Source organism: Panthera onca, chromosome X (assembly GCF_046562875.1).
Source record: "Panthera onca isolate mPanOnc1 chromosome X, mPanOnc1 haplotype 2, whole genome shotgun sequence".
Lineage (NCBI taxonomy): Eukaryota > Metazoa > Chordata > Mammalia > Carnivora > Felidae > Panthera > Panthera onca.
The window spans coordinates 36,169,239-36,184,699 of record NC_138357.1 but is presented as its reverse complement, the minus strand read 5'-3'; the positions used below and the strand labels follow the sequence as shown (position 1 = coordinate 36,184,699).

Here is a 15,461-nt window from a genome sequence, read left to right as displayed (position 1 = left end):
GTTTTTCTTTATCTCTGTGTTAAGGGGTCACTCACTTCTTTCACTCTTTTTCAAATCTAGTGAGTATTGTCATGATTATTGCTTTAAATTCTCTATCAGGCATGTTCCTTATATATGTCTTGCTTCGATTTCTGGCCATGGCCTTGTCCTGTTCTTTCATTTGGGATAAATATCTTTGTCTCCTCATTTCTTCTACCTCTGTGTGTCTGTTTCTCTGTGTTAAGAGAGTGAGGGATGTCTTCTGCTCTCACCAGTAGTGACTTTATGACGAAGAGGTCCTGGAGTGCCCTACGGTGTGCAGTGTCCCCTGTGACCAGAACCTGACACTTCAGGAGAGTCTCCTATGTGTGTTGTCTCTGCCCTGCTCTTATGTCTGAGTTACTTTTCCTTTTAGCGCCGTTGTTTTACTGACGCTCTCTGCTTCTTGAGGGCTGTGCGTGCTCTTTGTGCTATCAGTGGGACACAAGCAGGCCAGGTCTAAGGGCTGTGCCCACCAAGGGACTTGGGAGTGGCAGACGGTGTTGACAAAATTTGCACTCTCAGCCAATAGCCCTGTGCTGGGCCTGGCAGCAGCTGTGTAGCTGGCCCATGGGCACAGCACATGGTGAAAAGACATCATTGTTTTCAAACAAACTTCTAACCAGGTCTCGCTTTAAATTCTTTGGAATACTATATATATGTATATAAATATGCTATATACTATAATATAGTATATTATATATACTATAAATATATACTATAAATATAAATATAAATATACTATATATAAATAAATATAAATATACTACTATAAATATATATGCAGATATATATATTTATGTATATATATATATATTTATGATAATTCATTTCCACACAGTGGCTTGATCAAGAGGCAACCACTGATCAGCACAATCGTTGGATCTTTTGGGGGAAGAGAAGAAAAGCCATATTGGATATTGGGCGCTGGCTTACTAATGGGGAGAATTGGGTTGATGAGAGACCAAAGAAATAGGAAGTTCATTGCTGCTTTGGCTTTGTACTTTTCATGCTGATGGCTTACAGCAGTTATAGGAAATAATTTATTTTTTTTTTATGAACAAAGGAGGGTCAGGAATCACCACTAGACAGTTATCTAATTATTAAATTCAACTTGAAGAGGTGAATGCATCACAGGTTTCTGCTTCCCCATTTATAAAGATTTATTACTCCCCAAATGGCCAATTCCTCTAGAAATTGTTCAGGGTTAGCTATATAACAAATTGCTAAAGAAAAGAATTCACTTGGTAGGTTTATTATCTACATGTTTTTATTCTAATTTTCTACGTGATGCCACTTTAAATAAAACCGTGTAGTTATGAGTTAAAACTTAAACACACTAGATTGTATTTGGGACAAGTGATCAGATTTATGATGACATCACTCTACTACACAGGAAATTTCCTATTTTCTGTATTTTAACTGGAGTGCTTTGAAACTGAGGGTAAGTAGGAGAAAGAATGTCCCAGAATGCAATTTTCTCCTTAAAGATAGTCAGGATTTAAATGATGGCAGTTTCTATGGTTTAAAAAAGAGATAATGATTGAAATGGATGACACGCTGGCATTGCCATCTTCAAAGTATCAATCAAATTATTTTATGTGCCATTTGTGGATGGTATAACAAAGTAAAATATAAACAAAGAAATTGATGATTTTTTTCTGAAACCACAGATTATTGTTCTGTGTTCAGTCAATTCTTTATATGTCACTCTGAGGTTTGAGATTTACTGTGATGTACCTGGGATCCTGTAACTAGATCATGAGGTGCCTTCTCAGTCATTAAGGAATATAAATTGTGTTCAGTGTTGCCTTACGGTGAAATGCCATTTTGTTGAAACAGGGTAATCCATATAATGTATATATGGTAATTGTCACCTAAATAGAAGAGCAAATGAACTGAATCATCCAATTAACCATATAGACAAGTGAAGATATATTTGGGTCAAATAAAGGCACTCAGCTTACTCTCAGGAATCCCTTAGAGGGAGTTTTCTCACTGTGCTGTAAATGAGCACTTAATACTTTCAGAGGTGCCCCCTGAGATGATCTCCATGCTGTCTCAGCAAGGGGCTATATTTCTGTTGCTTAATTTAGATGACTAAAGACTGTGAGGAGTAATTTGCCCTGAAGTAGCAGGGTAGCTTATTATTATCTATATTACAGTGAGGTTTTTAAAAAACAAAATTAATACTTTAATTTCCATCATTATATTATCCTGATGTCTTAAGCATCTGTCAACCCCTGTACAATGAGGAAAATGGTTTACTCTTTTAAAATACACCTAAGACTAAAATAAAGTTACATAAAATTCCTTTATATTGAACTATTATGCTAACTTCCCAAACTCTGAATGAATGAACGAATGAATGCATGAATGAATGAACAGCAAATTAAACATAGCATATAAGACTGATTGCGTGTGGAAAATAAGGTTTAAAAATTCTGGGGGCGCCTGGGTGGCGCAGTCGGTTAAGCGTCTGACTTCAGCCAGGTCACGATCTCGCGGTCCGTGAGTTCAAGCCCCGCGTCAGGCTCTGGGCTGATGGCTCGGAGCCTGGAGCCTGTTTCTGATTCTGTGTCTCCCTCTCTCTCTGCCCCTCCCCCGTTCATGCTCTGTCTCTCTCTGTCCCAAAAATAAATAAAAAACGTTGAAAAAAAAAATTAAAAAAAAAATTCTGGCAAAAAAAAATATCGTAGAGAGTCATCCCCTTCCCATTTCCCCCAGAATTTAGAGACTGCCGAAGAGTGATTATTTTTATGATCGCGTTATTTTATTTTGTGAGTCTTCTTACCAATCTAAATCTCATCTCCTCTCAGATTCACAGTGCTTTTTAAAAATAAGTATGTTATTCCAGGATCAATTTAAGTACTCTGAGAGCCTTTATGTATCTGGCTATTATAGACTGAATGCTTGTGTCCCCTCAAAATTCATTTGTCAAAGCTCTAACCCTCAGTGTGATGGTATTAGAAGGTGGGTTCTTTGGGAGGTAATTAGGTTTAAATGGGGTCATGAGAGAGGGGTCCTTCTGATGGGGTTAATACCCTTATGAGAGATCAGAGATTGCTTTTGTTTGCATACCCTTTCTCTTGCTTGCTCTCTCTCTCTCTTTCCCCACTGCGGCCACTGTGTGAGATGACCATCCGTACGTCAGGAAAAGGGTCCCCAGCAAGAACTGAATCAGCTAGCACCTTGATTTGGGACTTCCCACCTTGCAGAATTATGAGAAATAAATGTCTGCTGTTTTAAGTCACCCAGTTTATGGTGTTTTGTTACAGCAGCCTGAGAGGACGAAGACACTGACTAACTTTATTTTCTCGTGATGCAAAGTATATGTCAATTAATTCATTTATTGATTAAGTGCATAATTTTTTTTTCTAGGAAGTCTGGTAGTTACTGAGAATGCAAAATAACTTAAACATAGTTCTTCACCTTGGGGAACGTACAGATTAACAGGAATGACGGGCAATGACAAATCCAATGTGAGAAGTTATATGATAGGAAAATAGAACATTCTATGAGAATATATAGATCGGGCACATACCTTGAACTGCACTGTATAAATGAATCTATTGTCCCATCTAGCAAGGTCAAAACTGTCTCACATATGTGAGACTGTCTCCACCTCCACACCTTGTAACTGCCCATCAACAGCATTCTGGAACTTGTGGTTTTTGCAATTATTTAACTTAACTGAAAAGTTAAGACCATATGAAAATCACAGATAATTCAAAGTAGGTCCTGAAAAGTTAATTTTTGGATAGCAAAGGGTAGTATTTGATATCTGGAATTAATGTTGCGGTGGTATTAAATGGTAGTGTATCCAGATAATTTAGGGCTACCTAAATCCTGCCTTTGGTCCATCTCATCCCTGGAGATTTACTAGAAAGCCATACGCATGTGTGAAAATGCTGAATTAGATCTGAACTGCCACTGTTTGTTATTATCCAGGCCTTTACAAACCGAAATGCAAGGCTCTGTCATAAGACTAAATTAAAACATGTAACTTAGAAGTGTAGAAAAGACCATACATCTGCCTCATTTCAAATCCTTGTTTTACAACCAGCCTTTGACTAAACTCAAAGTACCATGAAGGCCTAAATTCCAGAAAGCCCATGAGAGAGAATATGCTATGTATCTTTCTATTGATGCTACAGACAAAATGAGGAAGAAGGATACAGAAATTCATGACCATTTATGACAAAATCACTGCTCGTCAGTAATTGCAACCTATTCGGTTCCCTAATCAGATAATTATTTCACGCTCTTTGGCTTTGGGAGTTGTGTTGGAAGGATGTACGGACAAAAGTGGACAGGAAAGCGACCAAAAGGATAAGAGGTTTCTCCCTGATTCTCCTACTTTCCTTTCTTGGTTAAACCATTAAGCTTGATGGGCAAGCCCATGATGTGGTTGTTTCCCTCTGGAAAATGGAGATGAAATATAGAAATCCTATTTCTGGCAGGCCTTTTGCTTATAATTTACCACAGCTTCTCTTGATCCTTCTTTTTTTTTTTAAAAAAATTTTTTTTTAACATTTATTTATTTTTGAGACAGAGAGAGACAGAGCATGAACGGGGGAGGGTCAGAGAGAGAGGGAGACACAGAATCTGAAACAGGCTCCAGGCTCTGAGCTGTCAGCACAGAGCCCGACGCGGGGCTCGAACCCACGGACCGTGAGATCATGACCTGAGCTGAAGTCGGACGCTCAACCGACCAAGCCACCCAGGCGCCCCTCTTGATCCTTCTTGAACTACTACGATAGACATTCTAGTTGTTTGTCCTCTGAGGTTTCAGACATTGGTCAGGACAGGACCTCTGAGGCCTCCCTGTTCCTGGAGCTGAATGGTTAATTCCTATTCTTTAGGCCAACAAATAAAAAGTAAAGTTATACTATCTTACCTAATTCTTCATAAGGGATTTTACAATAGAATAGAAGAGGGCTGGGTTTTAAATACAATCAACCTCTAGCACATTATTATAGTTTCCCAAAGAGACTTTAAAAACCCAAAAATTAATCTGGAAGAAATCCTGTACATAAATGAAACTTCCGCAGAAGTCAAAACCCAGTCATCTCCTGTTTTGTAATTTTTATTCTGGGACTCTGAGCCAGGTTTAGGCATCTTGCCGACCTGCCTAAGGGGACGTGGGCAGAAGCCTGGGTTATCTTCCAATGAAACTGTTGTCCCCTTAGAAATTTGAAATTGTGATTAGCCAGCCCCTTATTACTGAACATTTGCACTTTAAGTGTTTTGTTCCACAAAACGTTACACCTGATCTATTAGAAGCATTTTTCTTTCTTGTGACTATTTCCTCAGCATAAATCTCTTGAAATTAAATTTCTCTGTGTAAAGCTATTCATATTGTCTTAGCCTGGGTTTCTTTCACACAAAGTTAGAACAGGGGCTTACATGAGAATGTTTTCATGGAAAGTGAACTGAGGTTGTGGGATTGAGGGTCCATGGAGAGTGAAACCTAGGACAAAGGAAAAACAATTCTTGGTCGCCTGGTGCTTAGTTCCACGGAAACTTCTGAGAAGTCCGTACCAGATGCATTTCTAAAGCTTCTGCTTGAAGGTAAAGGGCAAAAGCACCTATCCATGGACTCCCATCTTCTTTTGGTTAACAGTTGTCCCATGGGGTGTTAATTCTCCCACATTTCTTGGTAGCGTATATACAAGTGTTGAGGGTTCTCCCGTAGGTGACCCACGCTATAGCATCAGACAAATCCTAGGGACATAAATGAGAGAAATGTGGGACCCTCTTAAGGCAGTAGGATGAAGCCTGTACAAAACTGTTTGCCAGAGGTGTGGCTAGGCTCAGAATTGATGTTGAGACTTAAGTGAGGTGATACACAAGCAGTGCCTGATACTATTATGCCCTTTATTTTAAAAAAAAATTTTAACGTTTATTTATTTTTGAGACAGAGAGAGACAGAGCATGAGTGGGGAGGGTCAGAGAGAGGGAGACACAGAATCCGAAGCAGGCTCCAGGCTCTGAGCTGTCAGCACAGAGCCCGACGGGGGGCTTGAACTCAAGGACCGTGAGATCGTGACCTGAGCCGAAGTCGGCCGCTTAACCGACTGAGCCACCCAGGCGCCCCCTATTATGCCCTTTATTAATGTCAATTAGTCTCGAAGTTGATGGCCAGTCGCAATCTCTAAAAAGGTTTTCATACAGGAGGGGTAGTGGAAGAAGCTACAAGTCTCACTTGTTGTCATGGATTCTAAGGATGTAATTAACACTCACCCTCGTCCTTTGCTACACATTCTAAATTTCTCTCACCCACCACCAACCCTTCAGCAACTCTAATTTTCTTGTCTGGGGGTGGTAGTGATGAAGATATTCACCCCTGAGGCAACTGAGACATTAGTTTCTTCATCCTTGTTGGGTCATGTTTGTTATAATTACCTATTTGTTATGAAGTGTTTTCCTTTTTATTAATCACCAGAGAGAGAGAGAGAGAGAGAGATAAAAACTATGCCACCCTACATTACTATCAAAAGTGATGAGGGTGCATTTCCCAAACTCTTATCAGTAACACATGTTGCTAGTGAAAACAAAATTGCCAATATCATTGATGAAAAATAGGATCTTCTTACTTTCGTCTTGTTATTTGATTTCTAGGGAGTTGAGTATCTTTTCACACAGTTGTCACTCTTTTGCATTTCTTCATTTTTGCAGATCCTATTTCTCTCCTATTATTCTGTTGTGCATTTATATAAGTTGTATTGCTTTTTTAAGAGCTCAAAATATTTTATAAACACCATGATAAGCCTCAACATGTGGATGACCCTCAGTAAAGGTGTTTGGGGCAATAGCAATTTTCTGGTGCCCTATAAATCATATTGGGTAGATTGTTACTCACTTATCTGCACCAGTTGTAAAATAGACTGTTATAATGAAGAACTCTTAACCATCAAACCTTAGTTTGAAACCCTAGGATTACAGTGAGGAGAGCACTGTTCCTATCAAAACTAAAAAAGCATTGGTTTGAAGTGTTTGCCTAAATTCCAGTTAGTGAACATCAGAGTAATATTAGTTTCAGGTGTACGATATAGTGATTCAACCCTTTCGTACAACTGGCGCTCTTCATAACAAGGAGAGCGTTTTAAAGGTAGATTATATTGATATTTCTCTACTAAAGTGTTATTAATTACTTGAAAATATTTTCTGGTCCTGCTTAGATAAAAGAATCAAAGTGTGTGAATGAGATATGCTCATGCATATTAGTCTAACTCTCCCCGCTGGTTATCACCAAGGTAGGGCATCAATTCAGTTTACAGGTTTATCAGTCACTTGCAGCACTGTTTACATTATAAGGGCTCCCTTAAAACCCATGTCATAGAACAAATTTAATTTTCTGCTCAAGAGCACTGTTTAATTTACATTCAGTGTGGTCTGTTGTTTAGGATTTAGACTTTTTCAGAGAACAGTTTCAACAGAACACTTCCTGAGGCAGGTTATAAATTCTAGGTTGTGGAATATCACTGAAGAAACTTAGACAAGTGCCTTTTCATTAGTGAAGCCCAGTACGTAAATTAGCTTGTGAGTAGAGATTATAAAAGGCACGTTTGGGTTCAAAACCACGAAGAATAGCTTAATAATTTTAACTACCTAAAGATGGAGAACACCACCTCAAAAGAGAGTGAGTTCTCTATCACTCTCAGTGTTAAATGTCCAGAAACTCCATTGTTTTAGAGGCATATCATACTGCAAGGGAGAGGTTGACCTAACCCTGTGTCTGTACAAGGATAGACCAGACTCTACCACATTAACAAACCACCCTACAAGTAGGTTGAGGACAATAAGTTGTCTCACATGCTAAGAGTCCAAGGAATGTTGGGAGGTAGTCACTGTTGGCTCTGCTCATCATCGTGAAACAAGGACTCGGGTTGATGGAGGCTTCCCGTTGGCACGAGCTGCTATTATCCCTAGAGCCCTGGAAAGGGAAGGTAGTGAATCATGTAATATCGCTTAAAGTTTCCCCTGTAAATGCCACTCCGTTTTATTGGCCAAATGAAAACACATTACCTAACTTCAAAAGAGCCTGGGAGTGCCATCTTGCCATGTCACTAGAGAGAAAACTAGATTTGTGAATAGCCCAAGGAGGAATCTCGGTGCCCAACTATTGGTCAACGCTCCTGTACAATACCCGTTCCTCATCACAAAAAAGAGGACATTGTACAACGTGATTTGATATTTGGATACATTGTGAAATGATTACCATGTAAGTACAGTTAAAATCCTTTTCCGTACATAGTTACAAAAAGTTCTTTTCTTTAATGAGAACTTTTTACAAGGATCTCCTTTCTTAGAAACGTTCAAATATTCAATATGGTATTATTAACTATAGTCACAATGCTGTACATTATATCCTATGACTCATTTATTTTATAATTGGAAGTTTGTACCTTTAACTTCCTTTCTTAACACACCTCTCTTCTCTTAACCCCCCTTCCCATATGTTCATCTGTTTTGTTTTTTAGATTCCATGGGAGTGAAACAGTATGGTATTTGTCTTTCTCTGATGGACTTATTTCACTTAGCGTAATACATCCTAGCTCCATCCACCTCGTTGCAAATGGCAAGATTTCATTCTTTTTGATGGCTGAGTAATATTCCATTGCCTGTGTATGCCACATCTTCTTTGTCCATTCATCAGTTGATGGACATTTGGGCTCTGTATTTGGCTATTGTTGATGATGCTTCTAAAAACATTGGGGTGCATGTACCCCTTTGGATCTGTATTTTTATATCCTTTGGAATGATACCTAATAGTGTGCAATTGCTGGATTGTAGAGTAGTTCTAATTTTAGGAGTTTTTTTGAGGAAACTCCATACTGTTCTCCAGAGTGGCTGCACCAATTTGCCTCTGCCAGGTTTTTAATTGGATTGTTTGTGGGGTTTTGTTTTGTTTTGTTTTGTTTTGGTGTTGTGTAAGTTCTTTATTTTGGATATAAATCTCTTATCAGATCTATGATTTACAAATATTTTCTTCCCTTTAGTAGGTTGTTTTTTCATTTAGTTGATGATTTCTTTTACTGTGTGAAAGATTTTTACTTTGGTGTAGTCCCAGTGTTTATTTTTGCTTTTGTTTTCCTTGCCTGAGGGGAGACCTATCTAGAAAAATGTTGCCAAGGCTGATGTCAAAGAGATTACTGCCTATATCTTCTTTTAGGGGTTTTATGGTTTCAGGTTTCATATTTAGTTCCTTAATCCATTTTGAGTTTATCTGCTGATGATGTGATTTTGGACTTTTTAGTCTCTAGGACTATGGAAAATAAATTTCTGTTGTTTGCAAATCACCTAGTCTATGGTCTTCTGTAAGAACAGCCTGAATGGACTAAGGCAATCTTGATACTAATTATAAATATTTGCAGAACACATTTAAGGAAAAGCCATTTATTTTAATATTTTTCAGTATGCAATCACTTCTATATATGAAGTTCCTCTCAAAATTAATTGCCATAATTATCTATTGTAGATTAATTCAACTGCAGATATCCCCAGAAATCTTTGCTGTAGACAGAAACATTAATTTGCTTTTAGCTATTGTACTATGAATAACGGAACTTTTTCATAAATTATGACTGCTAAGAGTAATACTTTTTTTTTCAGTTGCAATTGCTTTCACAGTTTGTGCTTTCTTCAATTAAGATATCTTGCTGGGCTATCACAATTTAAATACCTGGTGGTTATTTATTTATTGGTTGATTTACTGATATATTTACTCATTTCACCGTTTGTTGAACATCAACTTTGTGTTAGGCACATTGCTAGGATGCTGTTTATATAGTACAGAGTGAGACAGGGAGACAAACAACTGAAAAGCAACGTTAATGCCATAAATGAGAAATGTGCATGGTATAAAAGGAGCAATGGAAAAGAAACTAACTCTGACTAGGGAAGTCAAGGGAGGATTCACAGAGCATAATTTGCCTTTGAACCAGGCTTTGAAAAATCCTTAGGAATTTTCAAGTCTCACGCACCCTACAGAATCACACAAAATGGTTGCTAAATTGTACCTTGAGAGAGACCTTGAAAAGAGTATTACTGCTTAGGATGTGAAAAGCGCCCAGAGCTGGAGGGAGAATAATAACACTGAAGGATTCTGATCAATTCAGCATGACTGGAACTTGAGGGTGGGGTGGTGATGGTGGTTGTAAAGCAGGAAAAATGGTGAGAAATAAGGCTGGTGAGAAAAGCATCAGTATGATGACTCTTAAAGGCCATGATCACAAATTTGGCCTTCACTTTGTGGGAAAGGGATAGTCTTTAAAAAGATTTAAACAGGGGTATAACATGATCATATTTACATGACAGAAAGATAATTCTGCCTCCTAGAGAATGGTTGGAGAGGGCAAGGCTTAGAGGCATGAAGTCAGTGAGGAGACAGTTGCAGTGATCTAAGAGCAAGTTTTGAGCATGGTAGGAAGAATGGAACAAGGGAGATGATAAGCCAACTGCTATCTTTATTCCAATATCACGTCTGGCTCTATCCATATTTCTTTTTCTTTTCCCATCTGTAACCAGAACCCTCTAGTCCACCTCCTTTCCAGTGAAAAGAATATTTAACTGGCAACTGTATTTCTGTTTTGCTCTCTCAAAGTAATTCCTATGATGACACTTTTCAAATACCTAATTTCACTGAAAAATAAACAGGTTCTTATTTAAATTTTGGTAAAGTTTAAGTATTTTAACTATTTCACTTCAAATATGTTAACTCACATTTGCATAGGACGGATTTTACGAAGAGTTTTACAATGTGGATGATTCGCAAATACATTCAAGCTATGATGAGGCTTAATTTTGTTAATATATTCTAAATCCTGCAATATGAACACAGACAGTTTTTCTGTCTCATCTATGCATATATTTCACATAAAAGACATTTCAAATTCATCTTAAAATACAAACCAGAGAAATGATTTAATGAAAAAAACCAAACTGTACTCAGAAGGGAAACAATAAATCACCCAAAGGGAAGAAAAAGCTTTCATTTTTAAAAAATGTCACTTATCAACTCATTAATTATATGAATAACTCATACTTCTAAAGGACTTTATAATTTAAAATGGTTTCACATTTACTTTCTATTTTTAATGAAAAGAAAAACACTTGTAAACATTTGGTCAATAACAGGGCTATACAAATCATAATGAGGAGCTAATATTCATTATTTTCAGAATTCTTCGTTTAATTATAGGAGACCCTTGCTGAGCACCTACCATATATCCATGATGATTCTAAATGCACTGGAAAATAGTAAGGGATTTGTATAAAGTCTCTCCCTTGATTATGTTACAATTTTATTTACCACCTGGGGAAGGACAAATAGTTGAATAAACATATAATTTAGTGTTAGCAGGAAAAAGAGTTTGCATATCTAGAGACACCGGTTTTATTAAGTTTGGGATTTTGAGTCTAGAAGAATTCCGGATTTATAGCATAGATTTTCATTTCTAAGCAATGCCTAGGGAGAAAAATCCCTCCCCCATTTTAAGAGAACTGCTCTAATTTTAATGTACGATATTGCCAAGAGAGAGTTTTAGTACATGACATTGTGTATGACAGTGTATTTTATTTCTAAAATAATACCATATTGTTATGCCTCATGGAAATATTAACTCTAATATTTGGGACAGATCTCGTTTTGTTCAGGAACTGATTAACCGAGTATGATTTTCTTATGGCCTTTTATTGCATCACTTCTGGCCGTCTTCCTGTTTATTATTACATAGTTCTTCTACCAAATGGTTGGAAAAATGAGAAAAGTTTTAAGAAATCAGTTATATTGCATGCCTTCCAATATTTTTTCTTTTCTTTTTACTTTATTTTTTTTATTTAAAAAAATTTTTTTAACGTTTATTTATTTTTGAGACAGAGAGAAACAGAGCATGAACAGGGGAGGGACAGAGAGAGGGAGACACAGAATCTGATGCAGGTTCCAGGCTCTGAGCTGTCAGCACAGAACCCGACGCGGGGCTTGAACCCACGGACCGTGAGATCATGACCTGAGCCGAAGTCGGACGCTTAACTGACCGAGCCACCCAGGCGCCCCACCTTTTCTTTTTACTTTAAACAATGCATATCCCACCGAGGGGTGAACGGATTTGGGAGCATCTGGGACCTTGTCAGCTGCCACCTGTGACAACCTGCATTAATCTTTAAATCCTTTCTCTGTTTCCTGAAAAACAGTGACAAAGTTAATCAGTCACAAAGTTAATTAGAATTTAGTTCCCCTAAAACGGCTCATCATCTTCAGCAATTCTCTGTACCATTGGAAGATACAGTTTAGAGAGAACAGGTGCAGTGATGCTTATCGCAGTAATTGAAAAATGGGGGGGGGGGGTAGGAATTTTAGATTAAATCATTTTTTGAGTTCCAACTTTGGAGTATGTTGTGAATTAAACTCTGTAACACAAAAAGGTATGCTGAAGTCTTAACCTCCAGTACCTGTAAGTGGGATCTTATTTGGAAATAGGGACTTTGCAGATATAATCAAGTAAAGATTAGGTCATTAGGGTGGGTGCTAATTCAATACGACTGGTGTCTTTATAGACATCATGAAAAGACATCAAGAAAATAAGTAAGGGTCCAACATCAGCTCAGGTCGTGATTTCACAGTCCATGGGTCTGAGCCCCACTTCAGGCTCTGTGCTGACAGCTCAGAGCCTGGAGTCTGCTTCGGATTCTGTGTCTCCCTTTCTCTCTGCTCCTCCCCAGATTTCTCTCCCTCTCAATAATAGTAAACACTAAAAAAAAAAAAAAAATTAAATTTTTTTTAACGTTTTTTATTTATTTTTGAGACAGAGAGAGACAGAGCATGAACAGGGGAGGGGCAGAGAGAGAGGGAGACACAGAATCTGAAACAGGCTCCAGGCTCTGAGCCATCAGCCCAGAGCCCGACACGGGGCTCGAACTCACAGACCGCGAGATCGTGACCTGAGATGAAGTCGGACGCTTAACCGACTGAGCCACCCGGGCACCCCCCCAATTTTTTTTTTTTTTTAAAGATACAGGGTTGAATGACACCAAGAGGCCAACTATCATTGACCCTGGACTTCAAAAAATATAGTCCAGTTCGAGTAAAGGAGTGACTGTTATTTTCTAATTAGCTGCAAGGAAGTGCATAACCCTTATTTTTTTCTAGCTCACTTTTTCTTTAAATTGTTCATTTTTATGATAATTGTAGATTCACATGCAATTGAAATATTTGGATACCACTGTATTTCTTTGTATTTCAAAAAGAAAGAGACCAAAGAGTTAAGCATGAATGTACGTCTGATCCCATTATGTGGCACTCTAATATATAAGATAATGATTAGAGAGGGAAAAATGTTTTCAAAAATTGACTTATGCCAATGATCATGAATAACGATATGAAGGAAGAAAAGGGAAAAACACCCAAAGCAATCAGTGAAACTACAAATGAAGCTTTTTTTGAAGCTAGATTTATAAAGTTTTCTGATTGTATCAAGAGAGACTGTGAGAAGAGTGTTTAGGCAGTTAATGGCCAAAATTAACTGGTTTGAGGTTGATCGTTATATTGATGAGTGAGAACAAAAAAGAGAAAACCTTATTGTTAAAGCTTTGTTCTGTTCTTTCAAAATTTTCCAGCATCACAGAGCATTTTAAAATGTCATTAAAAGAATTAGAAAGAAATATGAGTGTATAAGGTGAGAAAGTTTCTATCTGCCCTGAACAAATTTGTCAGTGGAACTGCCAGATTTCATTGTTTGTATATCAGGAATCACAGGGAAATATATAGGTGTTGCCAGGCATTAAGATTGTAATTGATGAGGGGCGCCCGGGTGGCTCAGTTGATTCAGCTTCTGACACTTGATTTTGGCTCAGGTGTCTTGCGGTTGGTGAGTTCGAGTCCCGCATTGGGTTCTGTGCTGACAGCTCAGCCTGGAGCCTGCTTGTGGTTCTGAATCTCCCTCTCTCTCTGGCCCTCCCCTTGCTCATGGGCACATGCACTTGCTCTCTCTCTCTCTCTTTCTTTCAACTATAAATAAACTTAAAAAAAGAGTATAATTGATAAAAGCAGCGATACCTTAGAAAACAGAAGGGAGGCATAATAGCTTTTAAAAATCTTGGAATTTGGGGCTTTAGAAAGGTGGTAGAGCAAGAAAGCTCTAAGCACTTATTGCCCCACAGAAAGAAAAATTTTAAAAGACCCTACGTATTGGCTGAAAAAACTTTATGGGAGCTCTTAAAAAAATTAAAAGATTATCAGATATATAAGATTTCGAATGGTACCAGATAAATGGTTTGCAAAAGTTTTCTTCTATAAGTTGCCTTTTCATGTTCATGATAGTGTCATTTGATGCACAAAAGTTTTGAATTTTAATGAAGCCAGATTTATCGTTTTTGGTGGGGAGGGTTTACACATGCTTTAGCTGTCATGTCTAATAAATTATTGCCCAACCCAAGATCACAAAGATTTATACCTCTTTTTCTTCTAAGAAGTTTACAGATTTAGCTCTTACATTTAAGTCTTTAAACAAATTTGAGTTAATTTGGTATATGGTGTGAGGTAGGAGTCTAACTTCCTTTGTTTGTATGCAGATATCCAGTTGTCCCAGCGCCTTTGTTAAAAAGATCATTTTTTCCCTAATGAATAGTCTTAATACCATTGCCAAAAATCAGGTGGCCGTAAATGTTCATTTCTAGATCTCCCGGTGTTCCATATGTCTATCATTATGCCAGTAAAACACTCTTAATTACTGTAACTTTGTAGTAGGTTTTAAAATCAGGAAGTGTGAGGCTTTCAATTTTGTTCTACTTTCTCAAGATTGCTTTTGCTATTCTGAGGGTCTTACATTTCATATGACTTTTTTAGAATCAGTATTTCAACTTTTGCAAAGGACAGCTGTGATTTTTATAAGAATAGCATTCAATCTACTTACCACTTTTGAGGATTCTTGCCAGTTTAACAATATTAAGTATTCCAATCTACAAACACAGGATGTCTTGACATTTATTTAGGTTTTTTAAAAAAAATTCTTTCATTGATTCTTTTTTGTTTTCAGTGTACAAGTTTTGCATTTTTTGTTCAGATTTATTCTAAGTGTTTTACTCTTTTTCATACTATTGTAAATTGATTTTTAAATTAGTTTTCTGATAGTTAATTCCTAGCATATAGAAATACAATCAATTTGGTTATATTGATCTTAAATTCTGCAATCTTACTGAAGTCATTTGTAAGCTCTAATACGGTTTTGAGAATTTTGGGGATTTTCCGTCTACCAGATCATGTCATCTATAATAGATATACTTTGACTTCTTCCTTTCCAGTCGATTTTTAAAATTTCTTTTCTTTTTTTAAATAATTTTTTAATGTGTATTTATTATTGAGAGACAGAGAGCGACAGAGCATGAGCATGGGAGGGGCAGAGAGAGGGGGAGATACAGAATCTGAAGCAGGTTCCAGGCTC

The 15,461-nt window shown here is 37.4% G+C and overlaps 1 pseudogene; it reads right to left on the bottom strand.

Annotated features, from left to right (window-relative positions):
* Window positions 1-367: 367 nt before the first annotated feature.
* Window positions 368-15,461, bottom strand: part of LOC145713726 (homeodomain-interacting protein kinase 2-like) — a 53,069-nt pseudogene continuing 37,975 nt past the window's right edge.